Genomic DNA, 14,933 nt, shown 5'->3' on the forward strand with positions numbered 1-14,933 from the left:
CATCCCAACAAAACTGAATACACATACTTCTCATTAGCCCACGAAACATACTCCAAAACTGATCACATCTTATGTCACCAGTCTAACCTCAGTAAATTTAAAGGAATAGAAATTATTCCTTGCATCTTCTTGGACCACCGTGCAATAAAAGTTGAATTCAGTAACAATAGGAATCTGCATACTCATACAAAAACATGGAAGTTAAATAACCTTATGTGAATGATAGCTGGGTCAGAGATGAGAGTAAGAAGGAAACTGCCTAATTTTTGGAACAAAATGGCAATGAAGACACGAATTATCAGAACCTCTGGGATACTGCAAAGGTAGTCCTAAAAGGGAAATTTATAGCACTGCAAGCCTTCCTCAAGGGAACAGAAAGAGATGAAGTTAACAACTTAATGGGACATCTCAAGCAACTGGAAAAGGAAGAACATTCCAACCCCAAACCCAGTAGAAGAAAAGAAATAACCAAAATTAGAGCAGAATTAAATGAAATGGAAAACAAAAGAATTATACAACAGATCAATAAATCAAAAAGTTGGTTTTTTGAAAAGGTCAATAAAATAGATAAACCTTTGGCCAACCTAACCAGGAAAAAAAGAGTAAAATCCCTAATCTCATCAATCAGAAACAACAAAGATGAAATAACAACAGACTCCTCAGAAATCAAAAAAATCCATAATGAATATTACAAGAAACTTTATTCTCAGAAATATGAAAATCTGAAGGAAATTGACCAATACTTGGAAGCATGTCACCTTCCAAGACTTAGCCAGAATCAAGTGGAAATGTTGAATAGGCCAATATCAAGTTCTGAAATAGCATCAACCATACAAAATCTCCCTAAAAAGAAAAGCCCAGGACCAAATGGCTTCATGTCAGAATTCTACCAAATCTTTAAAGAGGAACTAGTACCTATATTACTCAGCCTTAGAAAAAGAAGGAAGACTACCCAACACGTTCTATGAAGCAAATATCACCCTGATCCCCAAACCAGGAAAAGACCCAACAAGAAAAAAATTTATAGACCAATATCACTAATGAATATAGATGCAAAAATATTCAATCAGATCCTAACAAACAGAATCCAGCAACACATCAAACAAATTATACATCAGGACCAAGTCAGTTTTATCCCAGGGTCTCAAGGCTGGTTCAATATACATAAATCTATAAGCATAATTCATCACATAAACAAATTAAAAAACAAAGACCATATGATTCTCTCAGTTGATGCAGACAAAGCTTTTGATAATATCCAGCATCTCTTCATGATCAGAACACTTAAGAAAATTAGAAGGGACATTTCTTAAACTGATAGAGGCCATCTACAGCAAACCCACAGCCAATATTGTATGGAATGGAGTTAAATTGAAATCATTTCCACTCAGATCAGGAACCAGACAAGGTTGCCCATTGTCTCCACTGCTTTTAACATTGTAATGAAAGTTTTAGCCATCGCAATTAGGGAAGAAAGGCAATCAAGCGTATCCATATAGGGTCAGAAGGGATCAAACTTTCGCTCTTCGCAGATGATATGATTGTATATCTGGAAAACAGCAGAGATTCTGCTACAAAACTCTTAGAAGTGATCAAGGAATACAGCAGAGTCTCAGGTTACAAAATCAATACTCATAAATCGGTAGCCTTTATATATACCAACAATAGTCAAGCTGAAAAAACAGTTAAGGACTCTATTCCGTTCACAGTAGTGGCAAAGAAGATGAAATATTATCTAACAAAGGACGTGAAGGATCTCTATAAAGAGAACTATGAAACTCTAAGAAATGAAATAACTGAAAATGTTAACAAATGCAAAAATATACCATACTCATGGCTGGGAAGAATCAACATTGTTAAAATGTCCATACTACCCAAAGCAATATACAATTTTAATGCAATCCCTATTAAAGCTCCACTTTCATACTTTAAAGATCTTGAAAAAACAATACTTCGTTTTATATGGAATCAGAAAAAACCTCAAATAGCCAAGACATTACTCAGAAATAAAAACAAAGCAGGAGGAATCACGCTACCAGACCTGAGGCTATACTATAAATCGATAGTGATCAAAACAGCATGGTACTGGCACAAAAACAGAGAAGTAGATGTCTGGAACAGAATAGAGAACCAAGAGATGAATCCAGCTACTTACCGTTATTTGATCTTTGACAAGCCAATTAAAAACATTCAGTGGGGGGCGGCGCCTGTGGCTCAGTGAGTAGGGCGCTGGCCCCATATGCCGAGGGTGGCGGGTTCAAACCCAGCCCCGGCCAAACTGCAACAAAAAAATAGCCGGGCGTTGTGGCGGGCGCCTGTAGTCCCAGCTACTCGGGAGGCTGAGGCAAGAGAATTGTGTAAGCCCAAGAGTTAGAGGTTGCTGTGAGCTGTGTAATGCCACGGCACTCTACCAAGGGCGGTACAGTGAGACTCTGTCTCTACAAAAAAAAAAAAAAAAAAAACATTCAGTGGGGAAAAGATTCCCTATTTAACAAATGGTGCTGGGTGAACTGGCTGGAAACCTGTAGAAGACCGAAACTGGACCCACACCTTTCACTATTAATTAAGATAGACTCTCACTGAATTAAAGATTTAAACTTAAGACATGAAACTATGAAAATACTAGAAGACAGTGCAGGGAAAACCCTTGAAGAAATCGGTCTGGGCAAGTTTTTTATATTTGAGATAAAGTTCTTGTGCTTCATTCAAATGGCTTGATAAGAAAAAATTGCAAATGAATGGAATATTTTCAAGAAAAATAAAGGAATAATCATAATGCCTATAAGCGCTTTGTAGTCAGGAGTAATATTTCTTGTCTAGCAATATTACACATGGAACATATTCAATAGCAGTTAATGATTATTGATTGACGACAATATAGATTTACCGTGATGTTCTTCTTTTAAGCTTATTTGACATTAATAAATTAATGGTGTGTGTCAAAGGACAGTTTTCAATAAGCTTAGCCTGGGTATTCATCGACTGGAACTAAACAACCAAAAACGGTGAAAAGAAGGTTTACAACTAATTTGTCCCTTCGGTTGTGACTAGACTGAGGAAAAGTGGCTAAGGATCATCTCTGTCATTATGTGGCTGTACAGGATGCACATACTTACTCTGTCCAACGATCAGACAATGTTTTCTTTTCCTAGAATATACTTATTCTTCAAGTATATCTGAGAAGCTGGGTGCAATAGCTTACCGCTGAAATCCTAGCACTCTGGGAGGCTAAGGCAAATGGATTGCTTGAGCTCAGGAGTTTGAGACCAGTCTGAAAAAGAGTGAGACCTTGTCTCCACATAAAAATAGAAAAATAAGCTGGGCATGGTGGCATGTGCCTATACTATAATCACAGCTACTTGGGAGGCTGAGGCAAGAGGATCACTTGAGCTGAGGAGTTTGAAGTTGCAGTGAAGTAAGATAGTGCCACTGCACTCTAAAGTGTGTGGGGGATGACAGAGTTAGACTGTCTAAAAAAAAGTGTATCTCAGAGACAGAATGTCCTGGCTGACCTGTTTCTTTTCCACAGGTTTCATCTAAGATATCAGAAGTCTATCTGTTCTCTTTCTAAGTTTACCAAGGGAATGTTTGTCTACAGGACAAGTTAAACAGTATTCATATTCTTCCTATTCTATTGAAAATTGGTTTCAGTTTATAATAGACATATATATTTTAAGTGGTGAGCTGTGAAGAATGGTGCAAGCATGTGTTCTGGTAGAAGTGCAGCAACTGGATCATCATCTCCCTTGTCCTAGGGGCTCCTCATCTGCCTGGTCATGGAGCTGGACCACAGGGTCCCTTCCTCTGTCAAAAGTGGCTCATGTCTATAAGCCTAGCATTTTGGGAGGCTGAGGTAGGAGGATTACTTGAGGCCAGGAGTTCAAGACCCGCCTCAGCAACATAGCAAGACCCTGTCACTACAAAAAGATATGAAAAATTAGATGGGCATGGTGGTGTGTGACTGCATTTCTAGTTACTGGAGGCTGAGGCAGGACCATCTCCTGAGCCCAATAGTTTGAAGCTGTAGTGAGTTATGATCGAGCTACTGCACTCTAACCATGGATGACAGAGCAAGACGTTATCTCAAAAAAACTCCAAAATGTGGCACGGCACCTGTAGCACAGTGGTTATAGTACCAGCCACATACACCTAGGCTGGTGAGTTCAAACCTGGCCCGGGACAGCTCAAAAACAACAATGACAACTGCAACCAAAAAAATAGCTGGATGTTGTGGTGGGCGCTTGTAGTCCCAGCTACTTGGGAGGCTGAGGCAAGAGAATTGCTTAAGCCCAAGAGTTTGAGGTTGCTGTGAGCTGTGATGTCACCGCACTCTAGTGAGGGTGACATAGTGAGACTCTGTCTCAAAACAAACAAACAAAAAACCCCAAAAAGTTACTGGTAGAATTTATCAAGCCTTTTATTTTTTAACATGGATGTTTTTGTTTTATAAAATTTACCATGGTTAGCAACTATATAGTTCTTGGTACAATTACTTGGTTAATATTCTTCTTCCCATTTCATGGCACTATTAGAGACTGTCCTGTTTTGTTCACCAATGTATCCACAGGGGCTGGCATTTTGGTTGATGCTCAAGACAATATACATGCTGAAGAATATAGGAATTCAGCAAGAAATGGAAGACAGGGTTATAGAACAGGAAAGAAAAAGCAAACCATGGTCTCTTAAAAACAATGTAAATATCTACTATCAAGACTATTGTTGAGCCTGAGCAACATAGCAAGATTCCCCCCTCTGCACAAAGTAGAAAAATTAGCCAGGCCTACTGGCACACACCTGTAGTCCCAGTTACTCCAGAAGCTGAGGCAAGAGGATCCCAGGAGCCCAGAACTTAGGGTTGCAGTAAGCTATGATGACACCACTGCACTCTAGCCTGGGAAACACAGTGAGTCACTGTCTGGAAAAAAAAAAAAAAGACTATTGTTGGTGCTGGAGCCATTTAAAGCCATTTTGGTAAAGGGAGCAGGACCTGTTTGCTGAGGAAACTGCCATTACACATTGGTTAGGAAAGTAAAATGAAGTAATGTGGTATTTTCCGTTTGTTCTACATATGAGTACGTTCCCAGGGTCTGGCTGTTTATTTGGTAAAGGAGGCCTATGGTACCTTAGTTGTTATTTAGACATCACTCCCAACCCAACTTCCAAGCTTGAGTCTTTGATAAACCACCCTTTTCCTCAAGATGGAATTTCATACATCTGAGCCACAGTCAGGATCTATCAACCCAAACACTGATTGATTACAAGCCTCATATGGGACTCAAGAAAGTAGAATCCCATTCTCTCCTTCTCAAGTACCCTCCTTCCTACCATGACTCCTCTCCAGCTTTTTATCTCTAAATTAGGATTTCATCTTTGTAGTAGACTGAACTTTTGTGAAACTGCCACACTTTTGGAACATAAGTGAATTGTGCTACTCTGGTCCCCGGTGTTTCTAAAGGTGTCCAGTGTGACTCAAAAGGCGAAGGTTTGTATGAATTTCCCAGATGACCTTAGCTACCAGATAACTGAGATTCTCTGCTTTCTAGTCTTTCTTGCCTCAGGTGTTTGACCATTTGCTCTGTTTCACTGAGGGTTTATGTGCCAGCCAACACCGCCTCAACCCCAGAGCATACCACTTCTCAAAAATTTTTTTTCTACATAGTCCAATCAGTTAGGTTCTCAGAGCAGGTAACCAAAGACCTGAGGTGATAGGAATGTCCTTGCAAAGAATCCAGCCTCAAAGGGCCTTCTTGGTTCAAACGCCAGGTTATACAAATTCTTGCACTAGGAGAGTTATTTCCTTTGTATTCAAGCTGCACTTTCCTCGTGCTCTGCGTTTCAAATTTAAGGGGAGCAGACAAATGAAGCTACCTTTGGGAGGATGTTTTTTTCAAAGATTATCCGTGGATCAGATAAGGACTAGGGCAAGTCTGGGAGCACTTGTGACCTTGGGAAGAAGGAGATTCAGTGCCGGGGAAAGCAGAAGGAGACAAACTTTAAAACAACAACAACAAAAATCTATTGCTGGGTTTAGGCCACAGGGTGTCTTTCAGATCACAAGATCTAAGATCTGGCGCTCAGGGACTCCTCTTTGCACGCTCCCCCCAGCCCTGCTTTCTTCTGCAGCGCCGCCGCTCTGCTCTCGGTCCCCAACTCCCTCCTGCAGCCGAGCGGACCTTCTTCCCGCCTCTCCCACCGCTTGGCCCCACCGGCCCGCTCCAGGCTTCCTACTAAGGCAAGATAAACAGAAGGCTCCTGCACTCACCCTCAGTTGTCACCCTGCAGCGTCCCGCCCCCCGCCCGTGCCCAAGGCTTTCGGTCACCTCTGCATAGACCTGAAAAACCGGGCGCTGATCAGTCCCGCTCGCTTCTCCACCAGCGAAAAGCAATCTTATTTCAACGCGAACGCTCTGCGTCCCGCAGTTCGATCTCGGCCAACAAGCCGCGCCGGTGTCTCCTGGCCCGGCCGGCGCGTCCTGTCATCGCCCGCCGCCCGCGCCGCCCTCACCGGCCTGGGCCTCTCCCCGCCTCCCGCTCGCGGACCTCGCCGCCCCGCCTCCGGCCCGAGCCGCGGAGGCCGCCATTGGTGCGGGCCCGCCCCCAAAGGACGCCCATTGGCCGGGTGCGAAGTCCTTCCACCCAGCGCATTCCGCCGCCCGCAGGCTTGCGGGGAAACTTCCTTATTATTGTGACGCCGAAAACCGAGAAAGCCCGAGCCCAGCCTGAGGGGCCGTGACAGGCGGAATCCCACGCTGCGGTTCCGCGGCTGCCGAGGTGCGCGGGGCAGGGGCCGGGATTCCGCGGGGAGGGTGCCGCGGAGCTGCAGCCGCGCGGCCGCTGCGCTCCGCCCGGCTCGGCTGTCAGCGCGCGGCTCCCGGAGCGGCTGCTGCGGCTCCTCCCGCGGCTCCGGCAGCCGCTGCGGGGCACCTCCTGCGGAGACCTGGGGTCGGGGTGCGGGGAGGTCGGGGCGCGGCGGCTGCGGGGCGCGGGCGGCTGCACCTCCCGGGAGCCCCCGGGCCTCGTGTGCGCCTCCCTGGCGTTCTCGGAGGCTCTTCTTGCCAAAAAGCCCAGCGCCAGGAAAGGCTAGAAGAGCCCTAAAAATGGGGAGCGTCTCCCTCCCGGACTCCGCTGACCGCAGCCCGGGAGGAACCGCGCCGAGGAAAATCCAAAGACGGACCCTCCCCTTCCCTGTCCCCTGCCGGTGTTTAAATTCTGGGGCTTCCGTGACATCCTTGCGGAGAGGGGCGCGGACTCTTCCAGGCGAATTGGGAGCCAGGGAGGCCTCTGCATTTGGGGGAGCCTCGGCGGCCCGGAGGAGCTTGCGCCGAGGACGCGGGGCACGGCGTCTGCGATGACAGCGCCGGCGGGGTGGCGGTGCCCGGCGCCACCCACCCCACGGAGGCGGTGCCGGCTGGCCTCGCCCGAGTCCCGAGTCCACCTCCTGGGCGGGGCCGGCCGAGGGTGTGTGTGGACACGTGTGTGCGAACCGACACGTATGGCGGAGACGGGCGCCGAGAGTGTCTGGAGCTCAGACGCTCCGGAGCAGGTGGGACTTTGAGCATTTGGAAACGTGTAGCGTGGGCAAACCCGGACAACTAGACAGAGCAGAGCGCGTGTAACCTGAAACAGATGTGCATTGATTATGCACAGCATGATTCCCAGGGACTGAGTATGTGAACTTTGGTGTTGGTCTGTCATTGTTTCTGGCTGTTTTCGGATCACATTTTACTTTAGCTTTCCGATCAGCCCCATTAGGGAGTACCTTAAATTCACAGCTAAGCCTTCTAGGATTTTGCTTGCACTCGTTACAGGCGGAATGCTTTGAGAAAGACGATTCAAGAGCGTTCTTCTATTTTTGTGTGTCTTCCTCAAATAGGAAACTATTTCTAGAACCTTTTATTTGATGATTTGATAACATCAAGTGAGCTGATTTTTTAAAACTTTGGACTGAAGAGAAAAGAAAAAAACGAAGATTAACAACCTTTTGTTATTATATAAAATGCAGTGGCTAGAGAGAACGAAGGTGTCATATTTTAGTAGGCAGATTACTGCGAACCTTTCTCCTTTTGTACTGTCCTTTACCTTAGGGGAGGAGGGAGTAGCATTATAAATCAGCAAATCAAAGTAAATGAATCACATACTGTATTTTAAAGAGAAATAGATGAATTACATATTCCACATTATTGACCCCTATAGAGACTAGGAATCTTTTGGAGAAAGCATAATGCAGGAATCAATGAGACAAGTTAGAAACATTTTTGGCAAAACTCCTTTGACATTAAAAAAAAAAAAAATCAGTGTTAACTAGCATCCAGCTGTACTCATTCAGGAAGGAGCTGGAGTTTCATTTTTGAAAAAAGTAACAGGGATTCCAAAATGCTCCAAAAGGTATGTTTGAAGCTATTGGTTATAGCATTTCGTTCTGAGGAATAAATACAAATTTCTTAAGATTTGTATGACCAATTAAATACAATATGAATCACATATTGTATTTGAAAGAGAAATCGATGAATTACATATTGTATTTGAAAGAGAAACACTTTTGTATTTTAAAATACAGACACTTTTTATCATTTTTTTTTTTTTTTTTACTTTTTATCCTTAATGAGAGTAGCACCCTTACTGGAAACAGAAGATAGTTTGCTTCAATTTCAGAAATAAAAGTAGCATTTTCCAAGTTAAATGGGATTTTCTACATAAGGTAGAAATAAAGTTATGATGATCATATCTTAAAATCATGCAGAACTTTTTCCTTTGAGAGATATCAAGCGCCTCTCAAATATTTCTTCTTGTTTTGGGTGTATAGGATACAGTAATGAGAAGGAATGAAAGGAGAGTCTTCCCAGCAGTTGTGACAAAATAAACTATAATATGTGTGATAAGTGGAAAAATAAAGAAAATAGAAAAAAATTGAATTGTCCCCAAATTTCTCTTTCTAATCTCAATGGGAGTTTTAAAAGTAATTCTATTTACTACTCCCTGTCAAATGTTTGGAATTTTGTAAGATGATGTCTACTAGATGATGTTTCTAGTTTGCTTTTAGAGACGATTGACTTCTTTGTAATTGGTTAGAGGTTATCTTAATGCTATCTTAAACAAAAAACGCCAGTCTTGAGATACAGTCTTGGGAGTTATTCAAGCTAGGGTAATTTAAAAATATTCTTATTTAAAAATAGTCTGTCTTTTTGTTTTTAATACACAAAAGCACTTTGCAGAGTTGTGTATTAATGTTGATTATTATTTCTTTAACTTGTAGATCTACAAGGTGCGGTGGAACACTTCTGGTCTCAATGCCGAGTGTGTGATGTGTGGTGAGTTCCTTTAATTTCTCTGGACCCCAGTTTTCTCATCTTGTAAATGGAGACGATACCTAACTCACAGAATTGATAAGAGTATTAAACAGGACAGTGCGGTAAAGGACTCATGCTGGTATAGTTGCCTAGAGAGGGACCTAAAAAATCTTAACACCTTCCTTCTGCTGTTTGGTGGTATAGAGAACAAGATGAGCCCAGGAGGTAGAAGACTTGGTTTCTGGCCTCTCTTTCAACCACTTAACTTCTTAGAGGATTATATTTACTTGGCTACTAAAATGGAATTAATACTGTAAGTCTCTAGCCTAGGGGTTGGATCCAAAGGACTTTAAAGGCTTCTTTAATAAGATGAAGGCTTGTATAATGTAATTGTCCCCTTTATCTACATTTAATATAGTACTTGGTGGCAGGGGCATATGTTTCTATGTAAGTGAACTGGTTTTATTACAAGTCAGGGTAGACACGGAGGAAAGCCTCATTAACTCTGTTAAGATTGCTTCATTCACTCCTTTCCTTCTGGCTAACATAGGTCATAGTTGCTGACAAACATAGTCCGCGATTGAGCTAATATGAACTCATCGATTGTGTACAACATCTTTAAATTTTTATTGTCAGGATTGGAGAAGGGTATGGCTTGCTTTGTTGTGTTTAGGAATTGATACAGTGTCATGTTGAACAATGTGGCTTTGGAGTGTGGTAGAGGAGATTTGAGTCCTACCTTTGCTGTTTACTAAGTTTCCATTTTAGCTGCTTATGTATGTTCTTGGGTACATGACTTAAAGGGTGAATTAATCTGTAAAGTTTTTAGTTCAGAGCCAGACACATAGTAGGCTTGCACTAATAGTATTACTTTTCTTTGTTCAGCAACTATTTGTTGAGCCTCTGTTACATACCAGATACTTTTCTAGTTTCTAGGGATAGAAAAATAAACAAAAGAGACTCAGTCCTTCCTGGAGCATTCATTTCTCAATTCTAGCATGCTGGTGGTATTGAAACACACCATTTAATGACAGCTTTAATCGTAAAAGATACTCCCCTTTCAGATCTGCTAAAAGGTGGTGAGGGGACCAGGTATGGTAGCTCATGCTATAATCTTAGTACTCTGGGAGGCTGGAGTGGGTAGATTGCTTGGGCTCAGGAGCTTGAGATCAGCCTAAGCAAGAGCAAGACTCCATCTCTACTAATAATAGAAAAACTACCCAGGTGTTGTGGCACACTTCTGTAGTCCCAGCTGCTTGGGAGGTTGAGGCAAGAGGATTGCTCAAGCCCAAGAGTTTGAGGTTGCTCTGTGAGCTATGGTGATGCCACAGCACTCTATCCAGGGTGACAGGGTGAGACTGTCTCAGAAAAGAAAAGAAAAATAACAGTAAAGGTATAAAAGCAGAATACCAGCCATGCTATGAAATGCCTCCTTTTGTACTCCTTCTAGATTATTCCCTGTATCCCTGCTTCCTCCACCATCATGACCTTGTATTTTGTATTTATGAATTTTTTGCTTTTTCTCATAGCTTTATTACTACTGATTTTTAAAATTTCTAAATAGCATGTTAGACTTGTGTTGGAACTTTATAAAAATGCATACTCTGTGTTCTTCTGTGATTCAGCAACTGGTTTTAGCTATCCTGATGCTTGTAGATGGAGTTTGTTTTTCACTTGCTGCACAGGATTCTGTTTTATGCATGTGCCCCAGTGTATCTGTTATCCAACTGATGGATATTTGGGTAGTTTTCTTTTTTTTTTTTCTATTTCAAATACTGCTGAAATGAATGTCCTTGTATGTGTATCTTGGTGCATATGTTCATGAGTTTTCCGGTGCACAATGCAGTAAGATGGCCACTAGCCATGTTTGGAGACTTAAATTAAACATAAATAATATTAAAAAATTTCAATTCTTCACTTCAATTAGACACATTCCTGGTATTCACAAGTAGCCACATATGGCTATTGGCTATCACAGGGTCCTTGCAGATAGACAGCATTTCTAACACTGTAAGTTGCCAGGTTTTACTTGTTTTTGTGTCTCCAGTTCTCAGCATAATGCAGGAGCACCATTTTAATAAGCTGGACAATGCTGGTCATATGCCCAGGGGTAAAATTACTATGCTATGAAGTATTCACATCTTTACGGTCGCTAGATAATACCAGCTTGTTTTCCCAAGTAGTTACGCCAATTTGCATTCTCATTAGCTGTCTGTAAGAGTCCTGGCTGTTGTATATCTGTGGTTTGGTATGTTAGACTTTTAAATTCTTGCCAGTAGGTTTGGTATGTTTTGAAGGCAGCCCAGACATAAGCAGACAGTGGAGAGATCATGCTTCTAGCTTTACAAAGCTGAGCACCAGGGAGTGAAGAAGGCACCACCTGTGAGGGACTGATCAGGGGAGAGGTGGGAATGTTTCCTATGTTGGCTAAAAGAGTCAGAGGCCCTAAGTCCAGCTAAAGTTGGGGCGAGAGGGAAAATAGTAAGGAGTGGATTTACATTGTTGAAAACCTCTGCCTTCTGTGCCATTTCTGCCTGTGGTAGTAACATTTTTGACAATAAAGCATGTCATTAGAATGAATCTTCTTTGTAACCAAACTTAATTCTGCATTTGATTTTGCCTCCAAATTTATTTAAAGCTTGGATTTGGGGAGTACCTGCAAAGCACTGACACTGTCTTTCTTACTGTTAAAAAGACCCCTCTATCCACATATACCATTCTGGTAATGGCTTCTAAACTGACTTGAGAGGAACCTTATCCCTATTTTAAATGAGATTAGAAGCCCTGCTACAGTGTTATTTAGGTTAAATGACTTTCGAACAAAGGAATGAGAATCAGTTGTTAGGCTGCTGTGTGCATAGACTGATTATAAGGCAAAGTTTGGGAATTGAAGGTCGTCTTTTAGCATTCAACTCCCTAGCACTGGTAGGGAGATTCTTCTGACACCCCACTCCCCCACAACCTTTTTAAGAATTTACGAAGAAAATACTAATACAAAAAACTTTTCTTCTAGCAACTTCAGATACTCTTCATGAAAGGTGTGGCAGATGGCAGGGCTGCTGCTTTGCCACAGTGCAGATTGGGCGGGACACAGCTAATGCTAATTGCAGTCAGGAAGAAAGGAGGCACACCCCAGCCTCTTTGGGGAACCATTCTGTCTGCTGAGGTCTCAAAGAAGGCACTAGAAGTATGAGAAACAGTGAGTAAAACAGCAGACATTTATTGGGCACTTATTGCTACTTGCCAGACACTGCTAAGCGTGTTTTACATGCATTTTCTCATTAATCTCACAACACCCCATGACTCTTTTCTCCATTTGACAGAAAGGAATTAGGGTTGGAGTGGTTAGACTTCTTCCCCCAGGTTTCACAAGTAACACGCAGTTAATTCGGGGCTTAGACGTTAGTCCCTTTGACCCCTAAGCCCTGCTAAGATTATCTTGAATCTCTTACCAAGAATAGACAAGAAGGGCTGAGGAAAGTACGGGGTGTGACATCAAGAGAAAGTTGTCCTTTGAAAGGAGTCCTTCTTTTGCCTTGTCATGGGGAGATAAGAGGCAGGGAATGGAGGGGCTGGGACCGAGTTGGTGTGGGACAGCCAGGGTGGCTAGTGCAGATGCTGAGGGGAGTGTAGTCCCGTTTTCTTCTTCAGCAAATTTCACAGTTGTGTGTTTTGAAGGGAAATAAAAGATTCTCCTCTTTTAGAAGCAAGGAAGAGACAGTGAAGAAAAAAGTGTCAGAGGGCCTGGAAGATCAAAATGCCTAGTGCTGCGGATCCTTGCTGAAACCAGACTTTTACATTCATGGACCCCAGCAGCTATTAATTCAACTACAGCGTACTTTTAAGTGAAAGCTGTATGAATGGCTGGGTCTTTTTTCAATGCACTAGACTTCTCTCCTGAAAGCTAGATGATTTTAGAGCCTCTTGCTATACTTTTGCAGAGGTTTATGGTGACATACACCACATTTACAATTAGGGTTGATAATCCGTTCATAAGGATACATTTTATTTGCGGTTGCTATTTAATTCTCCTGGCAGGCAGTTTTTAATTGGCTACCTGAGGAGTCTGTTAGTATAACTCAGGTGGGAAGGGTTTTTCGAAGTTTTCTTCAATTAGGGATAATAGCAACACCTGTTGCATAGAAGAGTAAATAATACCTATGAACCACATAGAAATGTGCCAGACCTAGAGTAAACTCAAATCGTCTTACCTGCTATTGTTATTAATAATGTAATGATATAATTAATAATATAATTTAGGAGTTTTTTATTGCAAGTAAAAGAAACCCAATTTGAACATGCTTTAAAAGATTAAATAAATAAAAAGGGACTTACTAGATTAGATATATAGTTGATTCTCATCATTTACAATAGTTACCAGATTAGTGAACACAGAGCCATTGCCGTTGAGGAAATACAGGGCTAGGCTGCCGCAAACTTCTGGATCATGACATTTTTGTCAGTTGATCAGTACAGACCTTGTTTTATGTATGTTTCTGTCTAAACACCTTATGTAGTACATATTTCTTATAAGTAGTTATATGCAGCATTTCTCTATAATAAAACACTAGTCAAGAAAGGTTTAACATCTTCCTGACCCTGAAGAGTAGGACAATAAAACTTTTTTGGATTTCAGCCTCACGTCAGTGCTATATCTCCTGTGCTTTTTGGTTGTTATTGGTTGTCATCTTATGAATCCACAGACTTAGCTGCTTTTCCATCTTTTCGGTGGCTACATTATGCACTATAGATGTTATGTTAGCACTTTCCGGGTTGGGCTCACACGCAGATGGGTGCATTTCCTTTTCCATTTTTGGATGTACCCTACTGTGGATTCACTGACCTTGAACTCAGGACCTGCACTCTGGCCATGAAGGAGGCCTATCCAGCACACACATCTCGTATGTAAAGCACATAACAGCCTTCTTACATCTAGGAACTCCAGGCAGCACATCAGTTCTCTGCTTGGGGGTCATTTTAAACAGCAAAATTACCAACAAAAACATGCAAAACACATGACCCAAGATAGACTGCAGAAAGGATACTTGTTTACAGTGTGAGTTGAAATAAGAAAGCAGAACATAGCCTTGTTCCTTTAGCCAGGAACATGCACATAGGGCGATTCATTTTTTTTGTCTCTCTGCACATGTCTGGGAATGCCTGAAAAAGGACTTCACGTAGTATCGATTTGGGGGTTACAAATACATTTCAGTGAGAAGGTAAATTCCCAAGTATGAAATACAAAAATAATGAGGATGACTCGTACTTAGTAAAGGTGGTGGTGCTGGCACCGGCTCAGCCGACATTGCTGTAGCTCTTCCTTCTCCTTTTGGAGCATCTGTGGCTGGGTAGCTTCAGAATCTCTTACAGGCATCCTCCAAGCGGCAGGGAAAGTGGCTTTCGGCAGCCTCATTTGTCCTTCAGATGTGAAAGGCAGTCTTCCATCAGAGCTCCATGGAACTTACTGGGGAAGGACTCTGGCCTGGTTGGGAGTTTGAATCTATCTCTGAGCCAATCACTGTGGCTTAAGGTGGCATCCTCTGGTAGGCTTGGTGTGGGTCACATGCATTGTTTAGGGGTGTTTCTGATAGGTGTGGCCAGGGCCATGCCTGACCCTGTTCAAAAGTAGAGTTTGTTATCAGATAA

General features: G+C 42.5%; 1 protein-coding gene across 8 annotated transcripts in view; it reads left to right on the forward strand.

Moving 5' to 3' along the window:
• The first annotated feature begins 6,636 nt into the window (after positions 1-6,636).
• HERC3 (HECT and RLD domain containing E3 ubiquitin protein ligase 3) overlaps positions 6,637-14,933 on the forward strand; it is a 131,752-nt gene continuing 123,455 nt past the window's right edge. For 4 of the 8 annotated variants that reach the window (XR_008383023.1, XM_053605139.1, XM_053605343.1 and 1 more), the window contains exons 1-2: positions 6,637-6,771; positions 9,254-9,308. The gene's annotated coding sequence lies outside the window, so the exon portion shown is untranslated. Of the gene's footprint in view, positions 6,772-9,253; positions 9,309-12,300; positions 12,487-14,933 lie in introns of all 8 variants that reach the window. The other 4 variants (XR_008383010.1, XM_053604831.1, XM_053604997.1 and 1 more) reach the window with 2 other exon arrangements.

This window comes from Nycticebus coucang, chromosome 1 (assembly GCF_027406575.1).
Source record: "Nycticebus coucang isolate mNycCou1 chromosome 1, mNycCou1.pri, whole genome shotgun sequence".
Lineage (NCBI taxonomy): Eukaryota > Metazoa > Chordata > Mammalia > Primates > Lorisidae > Nycticebus > Nycticebus coucang.